General features: G+C 38.7%; 1 protein-coding gene across 2 annotated transcripts in view; it reads left to right on the top strand.

Annotated features, from left to right (window-relative positions):
- cntnap2a (contactin associated protein 2a) overlaps nucleotides 1–26,988 on the top strand; it is a 134,304-nt gene that overhangs the window by 24,889 nt on the left and 82,427 nt on the right. The gene's annotated exons all lie outside the window — the stretch shown is intronic.

Raw genomic sequence — 26,988 nt, 5'->3', positions numbered from 1 at the left:
GACCAAATTGAACAAAGCATCTCTTCACACTTACACAGATGCCCTGTTACTTCTTACCCATGTGACTCGCTGTAGCTCTGAAAATTTGAGAGCAAGGGAAGATGTCGTACTGTTTGTTAATTTTTCACACATCATCTTTACACGACAGGAGCTGTTCGATTTCAGTGTTCTCTTGTTTGCTTCACCTCATATTTGTAAACCTTAGTGGCCTCTGTCCACATTGCCCTAAATGCCCTACCCGCTTATCTGGAATACATCCGTCCAAAGTGTAGAGAGGAATAAAAAGCAATCAAACCAAGTTAAATATATTTTTCCATTTCATCATCGTTCTTTTATTCATTTTCTTTTGAAATCCTGTCAGGGCTTTGTGTTATAATCTTATATTATTCCATCAAAGAGACAACCTGAAACCAACAATTTGTGAAATTGCAGCAGACTGCTTAAAAAAGGCATTTGTGATTTTTAACAACAAAAAAATCTTCCCCCTTCAAGTGTTAAATGAATCAAATTTTTTTTTTTCTTTTCTCAGACTGCCTTGGTTTGTGCAAATGTTATCCAATGATCAGCAGCTGTTTGAAAAGCTGTTCAGAAAGCTGTAGACCCAAAATCACAAGTATCTACTATATCTACTTAACACGTAAATATAATGGTCACATTTGTGCGTTTGTGCGTGCGTGTGTGTGAAATATATATCTGCATCACGTCACTCTTGTATGTACGCCACGTCTCATTAAAAGGTGAGATCGTTTAATTGCTTGGTAATTGATGCACGCAGCTCAGCGGGATATAAGGTTTAATTCCTCTGAGCTAACGAACGATAAATCACACCTTGCACAAACTCGCAGTGAAGGAAACATAAATCAAGGACTAAAGGGTCTGTCAATTCTCACTTTGATGATAACATCACACCCACCTCTGTCTCCTCTAACAATCTCCTTTAAACTCAACTTTACCCTTCTTTACTGTTCTTTTGTAGCTAAACAGCACCTCTGCTGGCAAAGAGATGTAATGCATTGCTAGCGTTATCTCTATTTTATAAAATATAATGTTGACTCATGAAGTTGATGGACAATTTGTCTTCGCAGGCCACGTAAAATGATGTGACAGGGCGTACTGGCCCCCGGGCATTTAGTTTGACACCTATGTCTTAGAACAAGTGCATCTTCTGTTGGAAGTTTTCGTCTCGCTGTGGATGAATAAAACTTCGAGTAGACCCCCCCCCCCCCCCCACCAACACCACCACCACCACCACCACCAACCTAGCACCATGCAACTCCATTCTGACACCTCACCTTGCACACCTGTATGTGTCTCATTTCGATCTTTGTGCTGTGCAACACCAAATATAATTAAGAGTGTAAATTGAATTTCACCCTTGTGGGATTATAATCAGTAGAATCAATTAAACATGAACATTTTAATTTAAAAACAAATGGTGGTAGCAAATGCACTGATGGTACATGGTTTCCAAATGAGTGACACAACAATTAGTCTTGTAACAGCAACTTGCCGATTATTTTTTTTCTGTGCAGCATTATTGTCATTTCTTTTCATAATTCAGTTAGTTAACTTTTTCCCCGAAAAAACCCCACACCCTCTTGTTTTTATTTTAGAAAATAAAAATATTTTTCCAATGTTACTTTTCATTATTATGTCCATTTAACTATAATAACCTTAGTGCCCACACACTAAAATATTCACCAGCAGTGATTAGATTGTCATTTGCAGCCTTTCTTATACTTCCTTAAAATATCCATTTATAAGTTGAGTCACTAATAAGCAGTCAGAGAGCAAAAGTTCTAGGAGGACAAAAATGTGAAAAGTGGTAACGGCAAATTAAAGTTCAACACAGTGGCGGATTAGATCAAGGGTAGCAAAAGGCAAATTAAAGCGGTGGTGTTGAGGTGGAAACTTGACAGGTCCTCTGTCACTCTCCATTTTTACTGGCTAACTGACTTTTCCACCACTCTGTTCTCCCGTGTACCCTTTCGAAATTGCTATTCCGCCCCTTCTGCAACCACCGCGCACATTGACTAATAGAGAATGATGGATGGAAGAGTTGGAGCCAAATATAATCTACAAATAATAAGCCTATCAATACTATTGCGCAATATACTGTAATAAAGAGAGCCATCTGAATGCATATAGAGACTTCATTTAGAGACTTTTAATGTTACCGAGCAGGGCCCGCTCAAACTGATTCATCCCGAATAATAAAATCATGATTCATGGTTTGGAGGTGTGTGTGCGTGTGTGTCAGAGAACAGAGTAATTAGTTTTTGTCAAGGCTGTTTTGCAGAGCAGGGTTGGATTAAAGCCTAATGCACAGAAAACTGCCTTTGCTTGCTTGGCCTCTGTCAGGTTAGTGCTTGGAACTGAGTGGACTAAAATGAAAGAGATAATAAATACATGGAATGGAAATGAGCCGAAATCCTGTTGGGCAAGAATTGCTGCAAGGAGTTGACAAAGCACTTCATGTGTGTGTGCTTTGGGGATTTCAGCACAAACAACTCTTTGGAGTTGATGTAATGCGATTGAAGGCCGGTTGAAGTCATTGACATCATTGATCTTTTTTTTTTTCACTGCAGTATAGCGGCTTCCAAATATTTTGCACCACGGACCAGTTTCAAGTAAAAATATATTCGGACAGACTGACATAGAATAATAATATATAAAAGTGAATCATGAAAAATCTCAGTTTTATTTTTCCCAAAAATATCAGTTTTCCAACACAGTTTGATTTAAAATGCAGTATGTATATTTTGGACTGCTCGATGAATCCATCAGGCTGCAACGAGGCCGATTTGAGTTCATTCAATAGCTTATGATGTCAAGATTATTGTTCTGCAGAGACTTGCATTGGCAGCAATCCTGCACACGTGTATTGTTCCGATCCAAACACGGGAGTGGAAGCACACATTGTACATTAGCAAATATTCACTTTACCAATAGAACATTAAAAGCTGAGTTCATTTGGGATATTTGCCAGAAGCTTTATAGTGATTTACCATCTATAAAAAAAAACATTTTGCAAATGTTTGCTCAGCTAAATGGTAACGTGTTTGAGCTATTGTGACTTGATCGGATTTAAAACAAATCTATACAGATTAATTGCATGGGACTGAAATATTGGCTGTTTTCTGCATTGTGCCCAATGAAACCTCAGAGGACCAGGTAGAGAAATGCCCGAAATATTTAATCCACACACAAGAGGACACGTGCAAACATGCAGGGCTATTTTCGAAAAGAATTGGAGCAAAAAAAGTGAGGCTATAACCTAACCTAAAAAGGACATTAGAGTCGATAAGGCAGTCTGAATGAAAGATTGAAAGAGAAATCATGACAACACAATCATTGAAGGAGACAAGCTATGTGTTCCCTTATTCTCGGTGGACCTCTTCTAAATGTGTCATGTTTTGTTCAAGCTATTTTTACGTGTACTTTGTCCCCTGTTGGTATGTGTCTTTTCTGAACTTGAATTTGCTACCTTTGCAATCCAGTCTAATCTAGTTTTCCTGACATTTATCATCTCGTTTTGGTTGACAAAATTGAAGAGACATTTTAACGTAGCTTTTACTTAGTAAAGCATATTTAGTCTCTATTTTTGATCATTCGAGCACACAAATTAAAATCCATTACAGTCAATTTGCCGTTGTGGCCGCATGACTTGTTTGTGAGCTCAGCATCACTTAATGTTCACTAAAAATAACTTTTTACCCTTTCTCATTTCACCCGTCACGATTTTCTTGGTTACACTCGACCCCGTCACCATTCATTATCCATCTCTGGTCTTTCTGTCCAAATTCCCTTTTTGCCTTCCCAACGGGACCGTGAGCAATGGTGCGGCATTTGAAAGTGAACCAAAAGTTAGACCGGCGCCCAATTAAAATGCACCGAGCGATAGTTTGGAGATGTGGCAACCATCACCATCACAGACAATTTCCGGTGTCTGTGAAGTTGTGAACAAAGTTGTGAAAGAATGCCAAAATGGCTGGTCTGATTGAAACGCCGAGCACACTAGAGTAAAAGTTACTAAACTTTGCTGACACTTTTGTCACAATTGGATCTCACCATACGCCGCAAAGACCAGCATTGTTAGTGTCAGGCAATTATTTTTATCCACAGTGCAGTAATCGATGTAAAATGCAATTAACACCTCTTGGAATTGTCAAGTCCTTTTAATTGAGTGTGATCTTTATGAAAGGAACGTTTTGGCATTGGATTTCATTACGATATGCAAGAGTACATTTCCTATGATTCAAGGTACATGGATTGGACATTTAATAATTTAGGGGATGGTAGATGCAGCAAAAGAGAAAAAGCAAAGAGATCCAGATGAAAACAAGAATCCCTAAATTAATGACTAAAATTGTTCCTACTTTCAGTAGAAATAGGAAACTCGAGTCAATTTCCCTGCCAAATACTCGACTTGTTTTCGTGTGTGGGCTTTTCTTCACACTTTCCAAATCCCCACTGTGCTCAAGCACTCACATAGGAACACTTCCAACAGGACTGACCCATCTTCAGCAAACACCCGTAGGGATTCTCACTATCCATTTGCAGGGGGCTTGCATCATGCCACTTCCTGTAACCCAAGGACTTTGCAGCACCACATTCACAGCAGGGGGGCAGCCTTGATGAGAACCCACTGGCCTTTAAGTGCTTAAGTTTGAGAAGAAAGACCAGAGCTAATTGGGAAAGTTGAGACTTTGAAATCCTATTGGTTTATTCCTTTGTAGTAGCATTATGCTAAAGCAAGTAATAGCTTGGGAGTTTAAGTTTGTATGCCTTGAAGGGGCAAGTCTGGGGTAGTTGATGAGAGTGCTCGCTTTCACGTAAATGTTTTTGCAGTATTTATTGCAACTTTTACAGATGGAGTAGTTTCTGGAAGATCATTACTTAGCCCATGTTAATTCGTTTATTTGTTTCATTTTGTCTCTGACCAAATCCAACTAGACAGAGATCTTGCTAAGTGCAGTGTGAAAAAACCGGCTTGGAGTAAGATGACTCAAGCTGCCGTCAAATAGGTTGAACAAATATGTCACGTAGCCCTCAAATACTGTTTTCGTTAAGGTCTTGTCAAGTTTGATAAGCCGAATCCATTGAGGTTTTCAGCAAAACATCATTTGATAAAGTGTCTGTAGTATCGTAAAAGTGTATATCCACATCTTTATCAGGTTGTCTTCTAAATAGACTGGGGTTGGATTTTTTTTTGGATGTTTTGCTTCCTCTCCGAGCAGATTGAGAGATCAAGACGATAGAAATATCTGAGGTCGACAAAGGGCTAAAAAGATGACTGAGGAGTCTACCAGGGATGAACACACTTGAGAACATCTGAGAATAAAAAATATGGGGGAATCAAAGGCTTATGAAATACGTATCACAGCTGTAATTTTCCCGGCAATTGAGACCATTAGGCCGCCTCATTTTCAAATCCTAGGTGCTGATCAAGGAAGAGTCAACCCTTTGGAGTTCCACTTTCATCCAACTATCCTTACTTTAAGCCGCTAATGAAGGGTCGTGACCTGGAATGAATTGACACTCATAAATGTACACAGTGGCCTTCATAATACTTTTGTCTACAGTTCATGATGGTGATGATTGGATAGATCTTTTGTTCATTTCTCGAAAGTTATTCAGTGTTGTCAAGCAATGAAGAATTGTCTTCATAAAGTGGCACTGCCCTCTTCACCCCTGAGAACTTTGTCACAGGCTGTTGTCTTATTACAATTTCCACCAGACAGTCAGGGCTCTCAGGAGCACACTTGTTTTAATGTTCCACTCGTACCTTATCTCTGCTGGCCAGCACTGAGAGCGAATATCATCTACAGGTAGCAGTAAGCGAGGTCAGCCTTTATGGCAGAATGGGCAAATTACGGCATTTACATATGACATTTCAAAGGGGGGATTATTTTACTGAATACATTTCTGGTTCATTTGGAGATATCAGGCATCCTTTTAATTAAATTTGCTCTGTTTGTATTGTAAAGGTTATCAGCGGCAGTCTAATATTTTTGATTGGATTTTAACAAGCAGTTTAGATGTGTCATGCTTCTTCAGGGCCAATTATGTTAACTGGGTTAACATTTTGGGTTTGATTTTAATAATAAGAGAGGCGCTGCTGTTGGTGAACAGTTTGTTTGAATTTTAGATTCTTTAATTTGTGCTTATGATTTGCCGACTTTCCATTCAGTCGCTGAGTGACTTTATGTCAGCTCCTAGCGGACCACCACTTGTATATCGTACAACGGAAATTGATCAGTCGTGTTATATTAACTCCAGAAAAACACAGTAACTTGCTTTTTCTAACCTCTTATTGGCTGAAATGCAAATAATGTCATTTCTTTATCGGGAACAAGAGTAGAAAGGTAAAAGTCCTGTAATCTTTCTCCATCTAATAGACGACTGCTGACAGAAACCCAATTAAGCGCTTTGATCACCCCACTGTTCTGAAAATAAGAAGATTGATAGCATTTTGTTTGGTAGATCAAAGTGCCGACACGGTGTATTAATGTAGCTGTCGGAACCACTAAGACGCACCGTATGAACTCTCCGATCAGTATGCGGTTTGAAAAATTCCATCATGCTGCGATGATGGTCCCTTGCGGCTTCAGTAGTTTTATCTCCGTCAAACTGGATTTGGTCAGGAACTTATTTTTCACATTGTGCCACCTCTCATAGGAGCAGGCTAATTTTTACACAGCGGGTCAGGTTGCGGGTGTGCCAGCGATGGAGCGGCACCTATGTAATCCCACTAGTGTATTCCCAAAGCAATTTATAATGTACTTTTAAAGTTAGAAAGAAGTATTATGCACACAGAATGGTTGAGGACAGCAACATTAACGATGGGACGTTACATCATTATTGACCTCTGCTATCGCATCTCCTCTGGCCAGAATATTTCAGTTCATTTCATCACCGGCATGAAAATTGGAGTTCAAAACCTATTATTAGAGAATTCATTTACGGTTGATTTTTGTGATCATGAAAGTTGAATAAAGTGGAACCCTAAGTTACTACGGCTGTTAGCCCAAAATACAGCTGGCTGGTTCTTTGGATTGAACCTGTTTTTTCGGACACACATCTTCAGCGATTCCATGAATTGCCTACAAATAAGACGCTTAGTCTATCGAATAAGTGTTTTGTTTGTATTTGTTCCAGTTTGTTCTTTTCTGGGGAGTAAGCACCCAATTAGAGCTCATTTAGCTGCTTAGATTACAGAAGGAGAGGAGTCAAAGTAGGACAGAGGACTTATTCAGCCGCAACATGTGGACAGCATGCTGTGAAAACCAAACCCCGTAGAATTGGAGTATTTCCATATTTCACAATTCATCTAAGAATTGTAGAGCTATCGCAAGCAAAAATATTTCTTGTAGCATAAGACCAATATACAAGACAAACAATTAAAGTCATTAAGAGAATGCAGCTAGATTTTTAATTGGTCACAATTTTAGTCCAGGGAGAAATAAATAACCACAGTGGGTGAATTATACAAACATTAAAAATATCATTTCGAGTTACTTGTGACCCCCCCAATTAAGGCACACATCTCAAAAATGAACTTTTGAGCTATTTTTGTGTTAGCAGAGGTTAATGTTGTTCTTTGCACTGAACGGTTTGCACATTACTTTTAATTGCACTTGTAAAGAAAAAAAAAATCAGAATTGAAATTAATATAAAGATAGTATTATTGTCAAAATGGTGTATCATTATTTTAGTCTGTCTGTGATTTCCAAAGCAGCAGTGATGGAGTGCCCTCCAGGGGGTGGTATCTAACTAAACTGGCTGAAATGAGGAAATTGATAGTTGGGACACAAACACGAGGGAGAAATGGAAAAGACAAAGTGAATCATTTGTAGCTACTGGCAATGTATGGTCATTTTAATTTACACTACTTTTGCAGTGCAAAAAAAAATCTCCTTTGCTATTCAACTTTTCTGAGAAAATGGAAGAAATTCCAGCAGCCTCATTACATGATTCTTTTCAATTTTAGATTCCGACAGCAAAATAACGGAGGAGTCAAAGTGGTCAACTGTTTTCGGCAAATGCAAAAGTGTGTCCTATTTCAGCTGACATCTTTTGGCTTTTTATAATTATGTTACCTTGGCTGGCAAATATTTTGGATAATTAAGTGATTTTTTTTTGTAGAGCAGCGGCAAGCAAATTTTTTTTCTGAGCCCATTGTAATTTGGCATTTTATTTTATTTTATAAACATGACTTTTAGAAAGCAAGTATACTTTTTTTTAGATATCTTTTAATGAAATATTTGGTCGCTACCAATTAAAAATATTATTTACAAGGACAAAGCGATCCTGATTAACCAGTCAGAAAACTAGAAGCTCATTGGACAAGATGAAGTAAAACAGCAAATTAAAGTGAAAAGAACACAAAGCAATGAGTAAATAAACTCTCAAAGACAAGACAACAATAAATCATTCGTAATGAAATTCAGATTTTATGACAAACTACTGAAGTGATGGAAAGGATGACAAACAGAAAACGGATTATTCCGTAAGCCATTTATGACAATTTAAGCTTGCGTTTCTTGTTGATTGATAAGCCACATTTGGAATTTGAAAGCAGTATCGTATATGCTGCTACATTTATCCCCTAATCTCCAATGATGATTGCTCGACATTTCCCTTTATTTGATTCAGAATGTGTTTGTGTACATATGTGTAAGTCTAAATAAAGCGCGGTACTGGATCGAGTTGGCTCTCCATCAAAATGCCTTTTGATTAAATCATGCCCCCGGTTAAATTGCATGCACAGACGTACATTGTGGTGCATTAAAAAGTGGGATTTCAATCTGTTTTTACACCCTCATTTATACTGAGCAATTTATGCGCCTTTGGCTTTGACATTTTCTTTACTGTCACTGTTGCTTTTCTCCCTAGTGGGCTTTGCAACAAGCAGTTCCATATCTCATTACAGGACGACAACAAATACGTCACAAGATGTGGAATTGAAGATTTTAGAATGTAATTAACACTCACCATATGAGACTTGTTAAGTCAGTGACGTGATTCAATCGTATTTCTGCTGGCTAGTTTCTTGTTGCTTCTGTGGATGAATCAGCAAGAATAATCATTTTCTCCCCCTGATGTGTTAAAAAGTCTTTTTTGAAAACCTGAGCAAAATGTCACCTCACCTGAAAGGACTGCAGAGCACACACTCTAAAAGTATTTTGGGGCTGTTCTAATGTCTCCAAATCCTCCTTGCTCTTTGTGGTATTGTGCAGGAAGCAAGCCGAGGTTAAAGAATTCCATAAAATAATACTCATTGAGAATTAGATGAATTTGTCAATTGATTATTTAAAGGAATTGAGGTCAATAAAATAAAATTTTCGAAAATACTCGAAGCACAAAATGATGCAATTTTTTTTGCTTCTATTAAAAAGGATATTTCAAAACCAAAATACGACAAGTCTTGCCTACTCACAGCACTTTACAGCTCAGTGAAAACGTGACTAGTATTGAATCCAAAGTTTATCTTAAGATTTGGAGGCCAATCAGTTCTTGCCTGCTATCACCATGGGACTTTTTCGAGCATGCACATATTGAAAAGATGAGTGTCTTTCAAGTCAGCGAGTCCCATTGATGATAATTTGCCTTATTAATGCAAGGGAGGATTCCCCATTAATGCCAAGACTCTCGACACTGCTGCCGCCTCTGGGTAGAGATGAATGGCGCTCACATTTTACCACAGCTCTGACGAGGAGCCCTCACATATCTGTGACATTTCCACCAGAGAAGGCTGTAATTTCCAGAGCGACATAGCGCATCCCTCACTCTCTTATCCGAACTATGCTCTTTTTTCACCCAATCATTCACTTCCTTCTAGTTTTTCTTCCAAGCCTTGCCCTTTCCCAAGTTTCCACTCCCATCTTCTAATGCCGTCCATCTTCATTTTACTGACCTTTTTTTTTTTTTTTCTCCCGTCTTGCTTTTGTTTCACTTTTACAATGTTTCATCCTCTCCTAGGAATGATTTTAAAGCTCCGCCTTCTGCCTTGCCACCAGAACCCTCTTCTTTTCCACGCAACCTTTCCACCTGTCTGCTTTTGCTCTCAGGCGTAACTTGGAACTCTCATTGGGTCACTTGAATCCATCTCTCCGTTTTTCCGTTTCATTCTTTTTCTCATGCGCGCACTCTATTCAGCGTCCGGCTTTGTTTAGCACCCAGCATACAAGGTTGCTGACAAAGGTGAGCGAGAGCATATTTAAAATGTCACTGGCAAAGTGGCAAAAGGTCATATGGAAAGCAAGAGACTCCCAGAACTGTTAGAGCTGACTGCTAAACAGGCATCTGTGGTTTTGTTGTGTGTGTGTGTGTGTGCTGGTGGTTACATACTAGCATACATAGACTATGCATGACTGCATCTGCCCAGGGGTGTGTTGCTTTGTGCTCCCCTCCTTCAAAAAAAAAAGACAATGAGTGGCATTCAAGGTTTACTGGATATGCATATGACTCCTGGCTGCACGATTGAGCGAAGTTCCTTGAGGTTGGAGTGTAATTGTGGTCATGTTTATGCTGCTTTTACCTGAGTGCTGCACTCTGCCTGAGGTGAGGCCTTGAGCAGCTGTCAGTCTGATGAAGATGCTTCTAGGAAAAAAGTTTTCAACTTTGGCACCATGCAGAATTTCAAGTATGAGACTCTGTGTATGTGAGTCTGACCCAGACCCTGAAGGATTGTGATTCAGTTCAGGATTTCATGGTTTATACCTATAATAATAATAATAATAATAATAATGGAGGGATATACAAAAGAAAAAAAAAGATTTTGCCATGAAGAGACTTTTTTTATCTTTCTGCAGATAGAAATTTGCTGCTGTTAAATATTTAAATAGTGTTGAGTTAAAAAAAATCCACAGAAGAAGTAAAAGCAGCAACTCTAGCTTATCCAATTGGCTCTGATATGGATTGAATGAATAAGAAAGTATAACCGTGGGTGTTGCCCAGGGAGAAACTAATTCATATATTCCAATAGAATTCTGTGCTCTTATGCCTGCCTCATCCATCATGCCTGATGATATCAATGCAATCCCTTAATAGAAACCAGATAAATAATTACAGATATATTTTGGACACCACCTAGAGTTACTGAGCCTGCTGACTTTGCTTAATTCTCACATTCCCTGTCCTATTATGTTTATAAGTAGAATCACTTTGGGTTGAAACATAATTGAGGCTAATCCAAGCCAATCAATGTTCTTTTCAGCAGGGAAAACAAGTGGACAGATGAGGCCTCAAGGTGGCTTGCTTACTTTACTACACATCAAATTACAGCCACTTTTAAGTTTCATTTCGACGTTTCTCATCTGACTGCCATTGCGATTGTTTTGGCGATTTCAAAATCATGACATGGCAATCACGGAATGACATGTTTGCCTGTTATGTTGCCTCCCTTGTTGTCACACGTCCATTCTGTTTTGTTCACTTGCGTGTCCACTTCTCTGGAATGTGGCTGCTGTATAATTTTGCTTTCATCACTTTGTGGACACAAATACGCCCTGACCTGCACTGTATTGTGTAAAACATGACAAAACCTGAGAACATAAAGCCTTGTCAATAATGAGCAAAGTCAGTAGGGAGTGTACAAATCCATAATACACTAAAAAAATACAAAGTAAAAAGGTTTATCTGCTCAGACATTCTTCTGCAAGGAGAGTTTGAAGTACATTTTTACTAATTCATTACAAAAAAATACAAGTAACTCGATTATTGAGGAATGAATCCATGACCTTCAGGTTGGGTGACGGCCACGCTAACATGCGTACTCACTATTCTTCTGCTGGCATTCTGTCTTTGTACAAAATATCATTCCCTGAATCTTGTGATTCATTTTCCATGCTGTGTTTCTTTCTTGATTCTTCACGGCAATTTTTCATCTTCTGTGGCACAATACAGTATTTAAGTCACGATGTTAGACAGACTTGCTGACAAATGAAGGCAAGGAGACAGGCAGATGGCGTGGATGGATGGATAGACAAAAGGGACGATGGATATGTACCGGAGGAGGCAGAAAGTAAAGGAGAGCTGACACAGCACTGGGAAGAAGAGGCCAACACATTTCCTCCCTATCCCTCGCCCCCATCCATCTCTCTATACTTTCCATCTATCTGGTGTCACTCTCACTTTCTCCTGCTGAGGGCACAGTGAAGACATGACACTCACAATGGAACGCTGGGGCCTTCCTTTGCACTTTTCCTCTCATATTTCTTCTCTTGTCTTTTTTCCTGCATTGTGATTTTCCCTGATTTTTTTTAAATCTATAACACATGACCTTGACCTCAACTCCAAACGATCATTATTTCAGTAAAAATAATTCGTAGGCAGACTTGCTTGTTGGTATTTAATTGGTATCTAAGGACTAAAATAAAAAGTTGGATTTGAGTTATGATTGGGTGACCCGCTGGTTGTCAGCGCCACCGCAATGCTTTGTTTTGCTTTGCCTAGTGCACAGTAGAAGCAGCTCCAAATTATTTTTGACTGGATAGTTTTCCTTTGGTTTAGTGCTGCCTACGTTGATCCTGCAGTGTTTTGCTGACCGTTAAAATAGCAGATGACCTTGCTGCCCTTCATGCTCCCAAGAGTTTCACTAGATAGACGGAAGGCACATTTTGTCAGCAAAATATTCTTGAAAGAAAAAATCCTGACGAAAAAAATATTATTCCTCACCAGCGTGGAAGACTTATTGTCAAGAAAGACTTGTACCAGTTATCGCTGTCACTACTAAGATTGCAGACTTTCACAAAGAAGTTTTTGCACTTATATAAATGTTAAATTAATATGTAAAAAAATAATCTGAATTCACAATCCCTAAGAATGACAAACCTCAGACAGACATGAACATCATTGATAAACATCTAATGAGTCCATTAATCCGACGGCAGGTCAAAATGAGCCCGTATTATGCGACCACTGCCCTTTGAAGTTTTCTCAGATGTTTATGAGTTCATTTCCGTGCTAAATTTCTATTTAAAAAAGGCTGCCTGCTTTTTTAAGGGGAACCACAAGCAAGGTGATCATTAGGGAGTTCATAAAAGGGTCTATTAAGGACTGCATGGTCAGTGACACTTACCTTCCTGACTCCTGCCTCCAGAAAATGAAACTACATTTTTTTTTTTTAATGACACCAATTTGTCTCCAACAGCGAATGCTTTGTATTTGTGAGGTACATAATAAACCACATTTTGTCTCTTTCTGCATGCTCCCATTGGATTAATAACCTTCCCTGTTCTCTGCAGGTAAGTGTTTCTCTTTCTGTGTGTGTGTGTTTGTGCAAGCGTGAGTCGTTCTCCGGGGTTGCACTCGCTGACATCATGTGTCCATTTATATTTATTTATCGTATATCTTGTTTTCTTGTTTAACAGCACGTTTGCCTGCATCGTTTAAATTAAATTATATCGCTGTCCTTTACATTATCAACACCACTGCTTTGTCTCCATATTTGTCCTCCATGTTCCATGAAACACCTTGACACAATGAAACACCTTTAATGACACACATTTATGACCACCTTGTTCAGGACATATTGGGCATCAACTTGTCAGGCAACTCATTAGTAAGAACGTGGAGCAGTTTGGTGCCCCACCCTTCCACCTCCCATCTTAATGAGCCACATTTGCAACACACAAGACCATGCAGTTTCACTTTTGTGCACATTTTGACAGCCATTAAGAAACACGACCAGCCGGTGGAAGGTGAAAATGAAAGAGATGAAAGAAGCACAAAGGTGAAAGGCATCCACAGCCACAGAGCAAAGCAAAGACTCACACAAAACAAGCATCCACTCTGCCCATTCATTCGGTCTCTCACCAAGGTTTGGAACTCTCCAAATGCTGAAAGCAGAGACACAACAGCAAAATGGAATGCGACGCAGCTCTAGAGAAGAAGTTGTTTTCTGATTAGGCAGGCTTTGTCAGCCCTTTTGGCTTGTGATAATGAAAATGAATTTGTTTCCTCATTAGTATTTTCTTTAAAACTAGATTCTAAATATTCTAAAAGGAGCCTATTTTTCTTATGCGAGGTTATATATACTCAATTATTTTCTGCCTTACGCAACTGGCGCTCCTCGTCCCCAGACACAGTCGTCTTGTTTTGTTTCGCAACAGAGCGATAATACAATATCAGAGAAATAGAGACGGGAACAAGGTGACCTTTTTTTATGCACAGGCTGAATTTATATGATAGTCTAATAAATAGACGCGACTAATAGAATAGACTTTCCGTTTTTAGATGGAAAAAACATCTCTCAGGGAAATGTATTTCAAGTTTGTATTCTCATGCTGTCAATAGAGACACTTGGAAAATATTGACTGATACTATATGCCAACTATATCAATCATCCTACAATATATGCAGAACAGAAGGTTAAGAAATTTGATGGCCAATTAACTCGACTGATGCTTGGATGATGGAAACACGGTTTTCCCATTGGCATCTTAGCGCTAGAAAAACAAAACAACATATTAAAAAGCACTTTAAAGAGCAGTTATTTGCGTAGGGAGATAATGAGTTTAAAAAAAATCAAGATCTGCATCAATTATCATAACTTTTATTTCACCAATATAAAGAAAATGTCCACGAATTTCTGGTTTGTACAATGTTTTGAGGAGGTGAATACCAGTCAGATTTTCAAGCGTATCGGTTCATCCATGCACTGACCTGTTCCCCGATGCTTTCATTCTGTAGTTCACACCAAAACTGAGTGGCTGAGTGCAAAAGTGGAAAAGCATAGGGGAGCAATGGTGTCAGAAATTAGAGTGATGATCTGAGCTGTGAGGGAGATGACAGTCAGGGTGACGGCCATGTGAGAGAAAGAAGTAGCTGCCAATGGGAAATAACCACGAGTGAGCAGCAAAATATAAAACAAGTGGAGACAGGTGACAATTGAAAAAGGTGGGAAATATAAGAGCGAGGAGATGTGAAGGCAGCTCAGACAGACATTTGGAGGGGGGAATTGATGCAGTAAGGTTGAGTGAGTATTGGAGTGATGAGAGGTTTTCTTTTTCTTTGGTTTTCCAAGTTCATTTTAAAAAGACCTCTGGGATAAAATTGATCAAAGTGTTGTTTTTTTTCTCCCTAGCGGAGATTTTTGTATACAAATAAATGTGTGCGGCTTTCGTGGATTGCCTTAAGCCAGGAAACAGAAATACTTCAAGGTAAATCAACAAAGTAAGATTGTTTGAGCTTCTATTCCCATTGAAAATTAACTTTGGAATATCCTTGGTGAGAAAAGCCATGAGTAAAACAAACAGTATTTTACTTCTTTTCATCAATTGTTAATCTTTGTTGGGAAACATCTTGAGGCTCTACTTAACATAGTTCAAGTGGTAAATTGGCTGAAACTTTTGGGGAAAAAAATGAATGGGAATATTTAACCTCCAGATATAATTTATTATTATTCATTTTATTTGTTGGAGACTATTTTTGGACTTAAAAAATAAGATACACATATTGTGGCTGCTATTTCTGACTTGCCTGTTCATATATTTGTTTGGGGAAAAAAAAAAATCAGCCAGTTGCTTTCCATTGTTTTCTTCAGGAGATATTTCTGAGAGTAAAAAAAAAATATATTCATTGTATTGAAACAAAAGGCATAACTCAGACAGAGTCACACATGGGCAGAATTCCGCCTCTATTACACCTCTGACATTACATCATAAGCCAGCAAATTCAAAGGGTTGACTTCAATTCCCCGAACTGTATCAGGAGGATTACGCACAAGCCCATGAGCCATGAAAATGTCCTTGGGGCTTCTGAAACCTCAAACAAAAACCCAACATTGGAACGATGTTATAAGTTATTATATACAAAGCATGAGGGCTATAATATTGACTAGAATGTGGACTTTTCATTTCTTTAGATGTTAAAGAGAACCTGGGCAGTGGATGTTTGAATGGACGGCTGTTTTATCTGGTACTAGTGGTTTAGCAACTTGAACCATCGCACTTAGGACAGTTTCATGAAATGCCAGTTCAGTCTGAAGAAGAGCACGCACGGCCTTCCGCTTTGTTCCCCTTTGTTGTGAAGTCTCTCAAGGATCTATTCTCCTCTTATTTTATTCCACCTCAAGACCCCTTTTTGATGTTCTACCCAATTAATTTTGCCCTGGGATAAAGATTCAAACATTATTTTTTTCAACCCTAACCCATTTTTTATTCCATTTCCATTTCAAGATGTTCGTCTGATCCTTTTCTATCTGCATGGAAGTAACAGCAGTGCATCTACTTTTTCATTCATCTGTGCCTTTCAAAATCTTTTCAAGTCTCTCAGACTCAGAGGACAGAATAATTAAATCGAAACGTATGTCAAGCATAAAGTTGTCAACAAGACTGAATTAAATTCTGAGGTAACAGACTCGGCATTGAATTTAAAAACAACCAGATGTGTGTCTCACCTTTAACATTTAACTTTCCACATCATACTGCATTAATCAATTATTCAATCTTGATTATATCTGTGGCCTCGCAAACGTTTAGCAAAATAGTCCCATCAGAAAAACAAATTAGTGACTTTCCAGATGCTGTTTGTCCTCAACACTCTGCTCAAGATTCTTTTTCTGACTCGGGCATTTATTAATTTATGTTCTGTTGTCTTATTTCTCAACATTAAATTCTTTATTAATGGCTCGTGCTGACTTGGGCATTTTGTAAAACAATAAAATCCACACTCTCATCTGTAATACATCAATATTTCCATGCTTTATATAATATCCCATGTGTACTTTGCCTCTGGCAAATATCAATTCTTTAGGGTGAACAGATCTTGTGTCCTGCATCCTTGGAGGGAATGATCATATATACATAGCCATTTTATTTTTTGGTTACAGATATTTTTTGGGTGCATACATGAGTGAATGGAAATGAGCTACTGATTAATGCATCCCAAAAATAAATTGTTGCCAATTTCTTAATGGAGGTCTCGCTAGGCATATTTTTACTCATTTAAAGTCGCTAATAGCTTTACACACCAATGTGTCACTACAAATTCAAGTGGTTTTACTTGAGCTTTTAATGAAACTAGTAAAATTAAAAAAATATTTCTTGGGTGCCTTTACAAAGTCACTCCCGTTATGTCACTCACCACTTTATACTGAAGCTCAGAGCCACTTAGTGGCTTTTTAAATAAAACTCTGAGACACCTTGTGACACTTTTTTAAAAACATATTGAGCAGTCAAAGAGCTGCATGTTTAAATAAGAAAAGGTTCGGTATGTTCCGCTATGTGGCAAAACTGTGACGGGAACACTTGACGGAAATTGTTGAATGTCTCTCATGGCTGCACAGGTGGGAGAATGATAAGGTGTTTGTACTTTGTCCTACAAAATTTGCACAAGATAAGCCGAGTGTGGGTGAAAATGTGTTTGCTTTGATCTGCGCGTTTCTTTATTTATCTATTTAAGTTTTGGGGTGAATGTGTTTATGTGCTGTGGCTGCTACTTACATGTGTTTGCTCATTCTGGTGCTCACTGCAATAATAGAAGCTGTCCTGCAGCACGCTGTCTGCTGTTTGCAGCCGGGAAGCTGTCATAAACAATCTGCTTCAGCAAGCATGGCAGTGGCGGAGGCTCCAGACAGACTCACGCTAAATACATCAGCCCATCTGTTTAATGCACTCGCATTAAAATAAGCAATGGATATCCCCGTGTGACATTTTGACAGCAGCATGACATGTTGGGAAGGGAAACTGACCCCATGACACTGCATGTGACATTGAGCAATCATACCAAATTGTGTCAATTAAATTAAAAAAATATTTTAAAAGATTGGGCATTTTTTCAGCTTTCAATTACCGTATTTTCCGCACTATAAAGCGCACCGGATTATAAGACGCACCTTCAATGAATGGCCCATTTTAAAACTTTGTCCATATATAAGATAGACATTTGGCCCGCGGGCCGGACTTTGGTCACGCCTGCTGTAGTGGCTCAATATGGGTCCATATATAAGGTGCACCTGATTATAAGAACCACAACAGCCTGGCTCCTCCTCATCATGCTGGTCACACACACTCCTGTTGGAAGTCAATCCACTCCTCCAACCACAGTTGAGCAAGTCAGCCAGCAACCAAGTAAATTAAGTGTTCACATAGGGTAAATTCAAAACTTTCATACAGCGTTAAATATTTTTATTTCTCATCTAGCATACTTCAGGCAAGAGCAAATGTCACTTCATATCGCCGTGTATGTACAGCAGATTATCTTTTTTTTTTGTTGCGCTCCCCAATGGAAACGAAACATTAGTTCTCTATTTAATCCATTCATTTTCCTAACCCAAACGCCCACATGCAATTTAATGAATTGCTTTCCGCCGGGGGCCATTCATTGTTATGCTTTTCCCAAAGCACATTTGCAGTCTGCACGTCTATATGGGTTCATAATGACATAGAGTATATTGCGTTAAAGTACAGGACAGGAAGATGAAAATGTTAAGGGACATTTTCTTGCATATGGTGCATTTATATTGCATTTGATTAGAGCTAGAGGGGGGGAAAAAACACCAGCTCAAAAGTGTAACACCATTTCAAACCTAAATTATATAATTCTTTTCTCCTGGCCTCTTTCAGCCACTTTTTTTGTGTATTGTATCAGAGAACAGTGTGTTGCCAAAGGCTCCCAAGAGTCTACATCTGCTGCACAGTGCCTTTGTCACTCCTTCCATTCACTTGCTAAAAATGTGCGCTCCTTATTTTCTCTTCATTCTTCATTTTACAACAGCACAGACACATCATGTTCTGAATAGCCAGTAGCCTACATGTTGTATGGTATGACGAACAAGAAAATGAGGAAAAAGAAATGTTTGCACTTTAACCTTATGTACAATTCCCCACACAGGTTGCTAAAGATGAATGTTTGCTTCACAAATCTGCACTGTAACTGGATTTCTTCAGTTTATTAAATTTGGCAAACGGGCACTGAGCCTTTTAGTGCATTACTTCAACTTCATTTTGTTATATTATTTCAATTTTTACTTTCCTTATTGTTATATTAATTTGGCAATAAAAGGTCTCCAATTGGCATGGCACTGAATCACTCACTTATTTTTAATTTTATTTTTTTTAATTGCTGTTACACAAAAACAATTTTTTTTTTTTACGTTTAAGTATTCATCCGATGTTCTAAAGGGATGCACTTTGTCCCGTACTACCATGAGTCAAAAATAGTCTGTAAAATGTGTGACGATACAAAATCGGCTCATCTTATTGATCAAAATACCGTTGCATGCGGAAGACAACAAATCATTATGGATCACAATTGACAGTTGCTTTTCCTCAATTACTTATAAACATCAATCATGACTCCAGCTTTAATTACTTGTATTTGTTAAATGTAGCATGAATATGAGCGACATAGATTGGGCTGCACAGTATTAGCGAGGAATACATAGTGGCCATCTCAAAGTATTGTGTTGAAGAAGTGTAAGTGATGAGTGTATTACGCCTTGGACAAATGTCAAACTTTGAGCACGTCATGAAGATAAACATCGACTGTGCCCTTTCAGTCATCTGGGCAATTAATCATGCACTGCTTGATCACAGTTGCTAATATTCAGGCTCAGTTAGGTGTCAAGTTGAAGCCTGATGGCAATTTAAATGTATTCCAATATATCTCCTTCCATCTCTATAATTTTATTGATATGCTAACACTCCAATTCCATTTGTTTCATATGATTACTGGAATCTTATGTTCCATTTTTTTCCATCTCTGGTCATCATGTTACTTACTATTACAGTATGTTTCTTTAAAGTGTTTCCAACTACAAAATTGATTCTCTTCATTTCCTATTTCGGAAAATATTTCTCCAAAGATGGATGGATGTAGTTATAGAATTGGACTGGATTGTTGATAGTTTGCAGCAAGTGGGCGAAAGTGGGAAATATCAAGAAAATGCCACACTCAGATTTGGCATCAAGGGTTGACAAAGAAACATTCCAAGTCATTTTTAGAGGTGACAACAACAGAGCATCAGTGGTAACAGAGAAGCAAGATGTAACCAGCTGAGCCATTTTCTAATTCTCTGCATTGGCAGGAAGCGCCATAATCCAGAGGCAGCCGATGTTAACACCGCTTTGCTTCCCGAAACATTAGTTAATACGTGAGAAGCAAACATGCTAAGTGCTTATTGCCACAACACAAACAAATCGAACCGCCGTAAGCCTCATTTGGTATTGCTGGGCCACGAGCAATTCTAATTCCTGCACACGCCGCCAGGTATTACTGAATTGGAGAACAATGCTAAATCCCCGTCAGCGAACCCCAGTCACTGCAGAGCTTTAGCACAGCTTGTGTTCCCATTAGTCTTCCACTATATAGATGCACACACACACAAAATACACGTATCATGATTCTCATTAACCCGTGGAAACCCTTGTGTTGCTGCAAGAGAGACCCCTAATTTGTCAGCCTGCTGTGGATCTTTAGCAAATAGAGTTCACCTCTAATTACTTCTGGACTTCCTTAAGCAAAATCATTCGTACAGTTTGTGTGTGCTTATTCGATGAGTGCTTTATTATGCATCATTGACTGAGTTCAAATGCAAACATTTAGGTGTTTGCATCTATTTTGTTGGAAAGGCTGTGCTCGATTTCCTTTTTCTTTTTTTTTTTGCAAATGAAGACTGGCTGCGTTGAGCTTCCTTCCGCGTATAACCCTCAGGCAGGATCATATAGGCTCATGACAAAGTTGGCTGCTCCTCCATGTTAATTTTGCCATCTGACCCAATCCAAAGACTAGACCAACTTTAACTTAAAGTTAGTTGGGTTAGAGACGGAAGGATGATGCCTATGGCTAGAATCTTCTCATACTATCCACCTAATTAGTCATTTTAATTTGTCTTTGAGCCTATCCCTGTCATCCTCCTCACCACATTGGCTTCGGACTGCCATTCAGAACATATTGTCTCTCAGCATGACAGAGTTTAGGGCTGACGAAGGGGTTGGAGGGCAGTGGAGGGAGTGATATTATGGGCTTCTGTTGCCAGATTGGCAGCAAATCATCTTTATGAGCGTTGAACGAGGGAGAGAGATGGAGGCTCATGATTTCTTCCTGACGTCTACAGGGGAAATGACTAAAGCCCGTCCAGAGTCCTGCAACAACTAGTGATTCACGGATCGCTCCGTGACCGACCCGCAGTGCGGTGCAGTCTCGATGAGGAAAACATAAACTCCCTGGGCCTTTTTATTATGCGCCATTCTGGTGTGTTTTATTGTCCCCCCTTCCTGATTCGGTTGCTCTATTAAAAGATGGTATGCATGTAAAATCCTGCAAATGAATTTTTGCATAACATACAAAGAGTATGAAAATCTGAGTCACTGCTTGTTTTTGCTCGTATTTCTCGTGTAGCAAAGACCATTTTAATATCAACAGCTTTGGATGTAGATGCAGAAAATACTCAACTGATTTAAATTGCATGTAGTGCATATTTATATATAGAATCGGATTAAATTAAAAAAGTTGACCTTCGCTTGGCTGGTGACCAGTCCAGGGTATGCTTCCAATCACCTACGACCTCAGCATCAAGTCATGAATACAAATGCTTGTTTTCGCTCATGCTAGCATTCATTGATGCCAGAGTGTTAAACGTCAAATTTAAATACCGCATAGGATCCACAATATTTTTGTGAGTCTATGCAGGCATTGCGTAACTACCACTTGCAGCATATAGTAGGTATACAACGCTCTACCCAATTAGTGGATACAGGGAAGAAGATAAATAGCCACTGCAGCCTATTATTTGTTAACAACCTGTACGCTGCACAATTTTAATACTTGGAATTAAATACGTCAAAAATTGTTTTGACAATAAGGTGTCCAACTGATTGGCAGAATGACATCAATCAGAAATCAACAAGGCATTGGAGTCCCTTAACACCATCAGTATATACCCACTAAGCATAATGCCTGAACTCCCAGTATGGTAGACACTTGAATAGTATTTTAATTGCATATGGAATAAAAGTGATTCACACTAAATTAACCACGGGGAATTATTAATAATCCACTTCAAGTCAAAGTGACAACCTTCCCACAAATTCCATTATCCCGGCTTGGAGGATAATTCAAGTAAAAATAAATGTAGTAACCATATATTTTTTTTGAAATTATTTATCTTTAATCAAAATCTGTCTTTTCTTGCATATTTCTGAGTGCTAATATTTTGAACCCCCTCACACACAAAGACTAGAAGATGGTCCCAGTGACTGATTGCTAGATGAGCTGAAGCACTAGTAAATCAAGAGCTAATTGCATGCAGATAATCAGTGCAAATTAAATGAAAGCTGGGCTTTGTGACGGGTCCAGGATACTCCTGCACGATTCATACTGAGTCCATTGGTTCGGCACATTGGAAGAATTCCACTGGAAAAAAAAAAAGAATTGCATTCAACAAAAACATTTTTTTTCTTCGATTCTTGGTGCTCTGCATGTATAAAATACATGTATGCTGATACTCACAAACGCAGATGATTTCTCCCTCCAAGGAAGTATAAATGTCAGAGCTGGAGGCTTATGATTCATGCTCCTCTGAGAAGATTTAGTCTCGGCTGAAGCCTTACTGAATCATGCTGCTGTAACTGATGTGACCTGAAGCTCAGTCAATGGGTCAAACGGGAAGATAAAAAAAAAAAAAAGCTGATACAATTTTAATTAATTAAATCGATGTAAATGAAGGAAAAAAAAATCTTCTTGGTTCAGAATGTTGAAAAAAGGCCTTTTAATGATGTCTACTTGGCATCAGGCAGACATTCTGTCGCTGTTTGACACAGAGAAGCTGTAATATGATTGGCCATAAACCCTATAAACATCTAGAACTGCTCAACTCTCGGCCAACTTTCTTATGCTAATTAAAACTATTTCTGTCTGCATTCATATTTGTACAGTTGTTGACTTTGAACATGATATTTAAATACATCTCATCATTTCTAATGCTTTTAGTTTAACTTCCCTCTTACCCACTGTCCCTTTGAAATCACCTTGTCATTGGAAGGTACATGAATTCATTTGTCCCTACGGGCACTGTGCCTTTCCAAAACTGTTAGATCCCCCCCAAAAAAATGCCAGAGGACTCCTACCTGAGGATGTCAGAGTTATCACAAGTATCCCATAAAACCAGAATAGACCCAGCTGCTATATATAATAAGAAAATCACAGCTCGTGTGTTTACGCTGAGTAAATGAGTAGCATCTGAACACGTATCTTCTTCCATGCATCTTCTAAGAAATGATGGAAGAGATCATAAAAGGTGATATATGGAGAGGTGTTAACGATGTATGAGAGAAATAGATAGAGAATATAATAATGCACACACTTCTACAGCCTTAGGCATTCGGAGATGGATTCCACTTGTACACCATGCATCTACAAATAGAGAGAGGCAAAGAGTTAGCGGTTATTTGTCTGAGAGCCAGTTTGAAAAACATCCAGCTGAAACTCTTGTGTTACACGTAGTGCAAATACATTTTCCCGGTGACTTCAATATTGCATTTTCACGAAACTCATTTCAAATTTAGAAAAGTTTTGGCACCTTATCATTGAGATAAATTGTCATTTTGGCTACCACTGGCTGTAGTGCATGATTTGAAATTGGATGGTCTGTGCCTTCCACCTCCTGCTGATGGATCCATGTGGGCTGATATTCATAATATAACACTACCACGCAATACACAATGAGAGGCACATAACATTATGACCCCAATAGAAGTACTTATTTGATGACTGTCAAAACTGAGACCAGTCGAGTGAGTCTTGTTTGATTCTGAGTTGCATCTGATGGAACATCTGTTCATTCTGTGTGTCAGCCTGCTGTCCAATCCTGTCTTTGAAACCACTTGGGAGTTGCTGTCGTGCTGCTCCAGGTGTACAGGTCAGCTTGCATATGTGGCCGCTTGCTAATTAGCAAGTGTCCCTTTGCCCATTTGCAGGCTAGTGAAAAAAAAGTTCAAAAAAGCTTCACATCAGCTTTCATTTGCCCGATTTTTGAAAACGCCACTTTTACACTAAATTACTTCTACCTATAAATCCTCTGAAGTCTGTTTCTGAAAATTCCCATCATGTCATGCACCTCTGTTTGAGATTGGAATACAATAAGAGAGATGGACTAGTTCATGGATATAACAGAAAAAAAGTAGGCCATTGGAGGGGAGAGTATTAGGGCGAATCACAATTTTGTGAAAGACCGCTGAATCTGCTCCAGTGGTTGTGATTAAAATATATTATAAATAAATAAATGAAAGCAAATGGAAAACAGACTTCTTCCAGCTCCACCAGAGAGCAGAAAATGCAGATGGAGTTAGTCGCCCACACTGAGAGAGTCGGTCCATACCTCTTTGCAGCTGCTGGTACTTTTAACATCCTTCACTGTGTTCATGACCAGAGTCCACAAAAAGCCCCCAGGTCCCAAAAGTTCTGCAGTCTGTTCCGTCAAGAGACAGTCGAAGCATTGTGTGTGGAGTTCTTCCGTCATTAAATAAAGATTGCAATATTGTCGGTGGTCTGGAAAAGAACACTGAATGTTCCGACCCTATTATTCATGCAAGCTTGTTTAACACGTTCTCAATGTGTCATTTGTGAATTATGCATTAGTTTATGCATTTATGCATAAAAGTTGTGAACCATGGCGCTGAGATGTTAAACACATTTAGAAGAGAGGTCAACGTGGCAGCGAGATTAGCAAAGTCACATCCAAGCCAACATTTTGTTCAGTGGCTGAGATTTGGTTGATTTGCCAAAGTGATTTTAGGTTGCTTGCAGCCCTATTACATTTTCATTGTAGCCAACTCTCTTTAGCTCCAGAAATGTTCCACCAATGTAAATTCATTTGAGGAACAGCCAAAGCCTCTGTGCCTCCGCTCTCAAATGTTGGCAGTCAGCGTGACACATTTCCCACTTCTTATTTTGCACACATTTCAAGTTATTTACCTGACTCAAAGTGTCAATAAGACTTTGGTCGACAGCCATTTCCATTTGCCCTCAGCTTATGCCCTCATTCTCCTTGTCTCTCTCACCCTGTTCTTTCACTGTTTTTATCAGACTCTGTTTGGCTTTTCTTACTGCCCTTGTTTTCTTTTTTTTTTTTTTTTGGGTGCACAAAAATACCTGTGTTGCTGTCTTGGGAAAAACCTCGCATAACATGCCCTAAACATACTGAATTATTCTCTGTACTTGAGACATTGGCAAATCTCAGGGATGATCAAGTTGTCACAAATGCATCAGAAGTGAAACTTTTCTGCAAAATCATTGGTACTGAATGTGCATAGTTTTTATTTTTTATTTTTGGGCAAATATGGCAAAAGTATTGAGAGAGAGAGAGAGAGAGAGAGAGCGCCTCTTCTTCCAAATAGAAACAAGCCAATATTAATTTGAAGAGGTGGTAATGGCCACTGTATAGACTATGGCTTTCATGGGCTTTTTTGACACTAATGCTTCTCCACACAGTTCCTTTTATCCATTTAAACTACACTTCATCTCCATTAACACCCTCCCCCTTGTCATTCATTATCTTGCCCCAAGTCTCCTTTTATAGATTTACACAGCGTCTCTTTATGTGTAGTATTGAACGATGCGAATCCTACAGATTGGTCCCTCGGAGTAAAAGCATTGAGCGTTCACAAGATTGCATATTTTTGTTTCTTTGGGACAGAGAGTACGTTTATAGTTTATGATGATTGAATTTCATGAGAAATTTTTATACAAGTTGGTTTCCAGTGGGTTTTATTGACTTGAATTACCTGGTTACAGGTTATTTATTTATTTATTTTTTGGACTCTGTGACTGCTCATGTGACAATGCATAATATATCGAAGCAGCCAACTAGCCAAGGCCTCAACACACTGTCACAAACATGCACACGATGCAAAACAATAGTCTCCCCTCTAAATCTGACCCTCACACACCGGTGCACACAATACGATGGGCCGTGACAGAGAGCTATGGACTGCGTCTACTTGCTTTGGCAGACCACATTTCTCTCAGCGTGAAACCTAATGTAGTGGAAGAAATGAGTGTGTTTGTTGCTTTATGTGTGTTTAGATCATCGTGATAAGACTCTTACTGTCCTTGTAGAAGAGAAAAAAAACATTGCAGCTTCCTTTCATGGTGACTTGGAAACAGTTTTTGCTCAAACTTAACAGTAATACAGAATCTTTTTTGATCTTATGTTTGGCCTTCTGTTAGACTGCAAAAGATACAAAAAAAAGTGAGACAGGCTTTTGGACTGTGTATGTGCGTTTTGTAAATAATTAAGTCAGTATGTTTGGTGGTAGACCATGAGATGTGGCTAATATCAAATGTTTCCTCGGTTCAATAAAGGAGGGAAATATTGTTCTAAATATATCGAATATGCATTGAAGGTCACATCGTCATGGTTATGGTTATGATTTATTTTCATAGTCTGTCATTTGATGGATTATTCTTACAAAAACAGCATTAGTCAAACAGCAATATAACAAAACCTCTCAAGGCACAATGAAGAGATTTTTCTTCCTTTCAAAGAGCCATTCTATTTACAAACAGTCAACTAAACTCAACCATTCATACGGTAAAAAACTAGAATTATCCAAGGTCATTGATGATATTGTTTCTTTGCTTAGTTAACTGCCAAGACCATTTGAAGATATTTCTTCAAGCCAAGACAGCAGTATTGAAGCTTAAACTTCAATGCAGGAAGTGTTGAAGATATTGTAATATGGCTTTAGCCAAAAAATGTTTACAAAGTGCATTTGAATAGAAAGAGCGTTTCTTTTAAAACAGATTAGCATTCTAAATTATGCACTTCAATAGCCATAAAACACAAAGTAGTCTGAAGTCTTTTTAACTGCTTTTAAAATGCACTTTGTTCCACATTATCATACTCGCTCCTTGAAAGCTTGTTTATCAGCCATAATGTACACTGGGACAGATACTTGCCTGAATTTTGAAGGCTTCTATTTTTTTTTTTCTTCCCCCATTGTTGTTTCCCTGGGTGTTGATATCTATTCTCTGTTCACA

The sequence above is a fragment of the Syngnathus scovelli genome, chromosome 18 (assembly GCF_024217435.2).
Source record: "Syngnathus scovelli strain Florida chromosome 18, RoL_Ssco_1.2, whole genome shotgun sequence".
NCBI classification, from domain to species: domain Eukaryota; kingdom Metazoa; phylum Chordata; class Actinopteri; order Syngnathiformes; family Syngnathidae; genus Syngnathus; species Syngnathus scovelli.
Note: the sequence above shows the minus strand (reverse complement) of the source record. Positions and strands in the feature narration are given on the sequence as shown.